General features: G+C 37.7%; 1 pseudogene; it reads right to left on the reverse strand.

Moving 5' to 3' along the window:
* Nucleotides 1–147, reverse strand: LOC111756883 (small nucleolar RNA SNORA70; annotated as a pseudogene).
* Nucleotides 148–4,311: the final 4,164 nt, after the last annotated feature.

Raw genomic sequence — 4,311 nt, forward strand, 5'->3', positions numbered from 1 at the left:
CACTGTCTCCTAAGCCCCTTCAAGCCTGTCTCCTGGGCTGTACATACGAGTATTAGGCTCTGTGCACCACTGAGGAATTGCTGTTCGCAGCCACTGTATGCTGGGCACCCACCAGCAAAGGCACCTAGTAGACCTCATTGACTGCAGAGAAATCTCCTGCTTTTAAAATATTTTTAAAAATGTTTTACCACACTTCATTTTTCAGCCCATACTTCGCTGTCAGCTCCTCTATTCAGTTCCTTCTTTAGCATTTTCTTCCCCTAGGTTCTTTCCTGGGCTCTGTTCTCTTCTCCTTTCTCTCCCCATGGCTCACAGTGTCTTTTGCATTTGTAACTCTGGCCCTCAAGACCCACATATTTAAATACTTGCCCAACTTCATTGCTTGGATGCCTGACTGCACCTCAAACTTAACACATTCGAATCTGAACCTGTTGACTTCCTGATCTCAGCAAGCCCCCTGTGGTTTTGTCTCACAGCATTGTGTACTTTAAAAAATATATACATAATTTAATAATCATAATTTAAAAACACACAATTGTATAATTGTGTAGCGTTTTGCTCCTTTGTTAGTATGAAAGCCCCAGGCAGGCAGGGATCATAACTGTCTTTCTACTGCATCCCCAGAACCTAGAATGAATCAACAACAGAGCAACCAAACATAAAATAAAATGAAACCATACTGGTGGAGGCTGGGCGTTGTGGTATATTTCTATAATCTCAGCTACTTGGAAGGCTGAAGTAGGAGGATCACAAGTTCAAGGCCAGCCTGGGCAATTTAAGTAAACCGTGTCTCAAAAGTATTTTAAAAAGTACTAGGGCTGGGGATGTTAGCTTAGTGGCACAGTGCTTGCCTGGCAAGTTATGAAGTCATGAGTTTGACCCCTGGTACAAAAAAACAGTCTAAGGGTGAGTTGGTCCCACTATAAAAATATATGTTTGAATTATATTTAGTATAACAATTCCAAAAGAATAGCTAGGTCACTAGAGTTTGTTAGAAACTAATCTAGCCTATTTTTAAAAATCTGGCTGGTTCACATGGTAATTCTACTTTTTAGTATTTTGACATTTCCAAAAGGGTCGTACCAATTTCCATAATTTCTGTGCTAATTTACATCAATCCCATTTCTGGGTATGAATCTAAAGGAAATGAAATCAGCATGTGAAAGAGTTGTCTGCACTCCCATAATCACGGCAGCATTAGTTGTAATAGCCAAGCTATGAGAGCCCAAGTGTCCATTGACAGATGAATGGATTAAAAAAGTGGTGTCCATTGTCACTTTCCTATTACCTTGTTTCAGAATCCTGTGTCACTTACATTGTCTTGTTCTGATTGGCTTTATTCTGTTTTGCTTAGCTTTATTCTCTCTAAAATAAAATTTAAAAAAGTGATGTATACATACACAATGAATATAAAGAAGAAATAAATCTGGCCATTTGTGGCAACACACATGAAACTTGAGGATATTATGTTACCTAAGGCAGGCCACATGTCACTACTCTGTGGAATCTTAAAAAGTTGAACTTATATAAAAACCAAAGAGAGTTATGGTTGCCAGGAAACTAGCAAAATGAGGAGATACTGGTCCAACTACAAACTTTCAGAGATGAATAAGTGCTGGAGATCTAATGACTGTAGTGAACCGACATGTTTACATACTCAAGATCTGCTAAGAAAGTTGATCTTACGTGTACTCACGGCACCCACAATGGATAGAAATGTGAGGTGATAGATACATTCATTAGCTTCATGGCAGCAGTCAATTCAATGTGAACATGTATCAAATCACCATACTGTACACTTTAAATATGCACATTTTATTTATCCAAAAGAACAATAAGCTAGGAATGTCTATTTTGATCACAATAAATTTAAACAAAGAGAAACAAAAATGCTTATGTTACACACCAAATATATAAAAGTAAACAATGAAATAAAAAAATTAGGGGTGGTTGTTTCTGGGGAGATAGAAAGTTTTCTGGACAGGTTGCAAAGTGGGCTTTAACTGTGTCTGGAGTATTTTCTTTCTTTTTTTACTGCAGACTTAAAAATTGTTTTGAGGTGTGTGTCTCAGTTGTTTTCTTGTCATTGAGATATAACATCGGACATCCACAACTCTTAAAGGAAGAAGAGAGGTTTATTTGGGCTCATGTGCTAGTCTGAGTCTGTAGTCTGCTGGCGCCCAGGCAGGATGGCCTGGCACAGGAGTATGGCGGAGGAGTTGCTGCTCATCTCATGGCAGCCAGGAAGCAGAGAGCTGGGGGAAGAGCAGGGAAGGGAGATAAAGGCTTTCATGTCATTCCACCTCTTCCAACCAGACTCTACCTCCTGAAAGCAAGTCTCTTCTAAGCTGCCATAATCCCGTCACTCTCCAAGAGCTCCACCTAGAAGCACATGAGGCTTTTGGGGGACATCTAGATATAAACTATAGCGGTGTCTATTAATTTCCCAGCTGCCTAGGAAAAAATTCCCAGTATAAATTTATTGCATCACAGTTCTGAAACCCAGATGTTCAAAATGAAGGTGTCAGCAAAGCTACGTTCCTATAAGATGCAGGGCAGAACCGCCCTTGCCTCCTCCTACACCTGGTGGTGGTTATTGATCCTTGGCATCCTGGTCCTGCAGGCATTTCCCTCTGGTACCTGCTCGTGTGTTCACATGATATTTCACTGTATGTCTGTCTTTCCCCATCTTTGTCATTTTTAGCCTATTCCACTCTAGCGTGACCTCATCATACCTAATTGCATATGCAGTGACCCTATATTCAAATAAGGCTGTATCTGAACTACTACTGAAGTTGCCTTTTTCAATGTATTTTTTCTTTTTTTGAGAGACACAATTCTATCAATAACAAGGTACAGTTTATATGCACTGAAATGTACAAATCTTGAGCAGATATTTTGATGAATTTTGATAAATGCTCATACATTGGTTAGTTTTTTATTGATCGTATAACGAATTATCACAGGCTTTGTGACTTGAAGCAGCACAAACGTGTTATCTTACACTTTTACAACTTAGAGTGCTGACATGGATCTTATTGGCCTAAAGTCAAGGGAGCAGCAGGGCTGTGTTCCTTCCTGAAGGAGAACCTGTTTCTTTGTCTTTCCTAATTTCTAGACAGCACCCATTCCTTGGCTCCTGACTCTTTCTCCCATGTTTGGAGCCAGCACTGTTGTATCTCTCCGCCCTCCCTCTGATAATAGCCTCCCTCTGTGACCACAGGGAGGAAAGGTTCTCTCTCTTAAGGGCTCATGTGATTAGATCAGGTCCATTCAGAAAAATCTCTCCACTGCAAGGTTCTTAACTTTAATCATAGGTCTTTTAAACTATACATGTCTCGTGCATTAGGACATGGCCATTTTTGGAAGTCATGTAATGCCCACCCAATCAAAATAGAGAAAACTTTCCTCTCCCCAGGAAAATATCTTTATACCTTTTCTATGTTAATCCTAGCCAACTCCCAGAGGCAATCTCCGTACTGATTTCTATCATTTTTGATTAATTCGATTAGAAGTTCATATAAGTGAGACACACAGTATGTTCTCTTTTGTGTATGACTTAATGTTTTTGTGGTTTTTCTACTTTGTTACATGAATCAGTTGCCTTTTCTTTTTTATTGTTGGATAGTATTCCATTGTATGGTTATGCCAAAATTTGTTGATAATTCTCTGGTTAAACATTTGGATTATTTCAAATTTGAGTCTATATATTAGGAACATTCTTATACAAGTTATTTGTAGAAATATATTTTTAATTCCTCTTGAGTACTGGAAAAATTAGTAGGCCAGGGAATAGAAATATGTTTAACAACATAAAACTGCCAAACAGTTTTGAAAGTGATATTACCAATTTAAACTCCAATCACTGATGTAAGAAAAATTCCAATTGCTCTTTTTGTCAATATTTGGTATTATCAGTTTTCAGTTTTAGCCATTTGTTTTATTTCTTAAAAAAACATTCAAACAAACAAACAAACAACTGCAACACCGTAATAAATGTTTCTTAAAATTTTAGCCTAAGTGTCATGAATTAAGACTTTGGTGGTATATATCAACAAGTCATTTTTAACACCATTATGTGATTATAACTTGGAAACACATTTAACTAATATTTTAATAGTTGAACCTTAATAGGACAAATTTGACTTAGCCTTGTATCCTAGAAAACCAATCTTTTTTTCTGTCTTGTCAAATATTTTACTTGTAACTCACCTGATTCCTGGTATTAAATAGTTCTTTTTGGTTTCTCCTACTTCTTGAAGATGAGCTGTGTTTTATTTACCTTTTTATTCTATATAACTAGCACAATGC

Source organism: Cavia porcellus, unplaced genomic scaffold, assembly GCF_034190915.1.
Source record: "Cavia porcellus strain 051 isolate PalLab524CR breed Dunkin Hartley unplaced genomic scaffold, mCavPor4.1 scaffold_2, whole genome shotgun sequence".
NCBI lineage: Eukaryota > Metazoa > Chordata > Mammalia > Rodentia > Caviidae > Cavia > Cavia porcellus.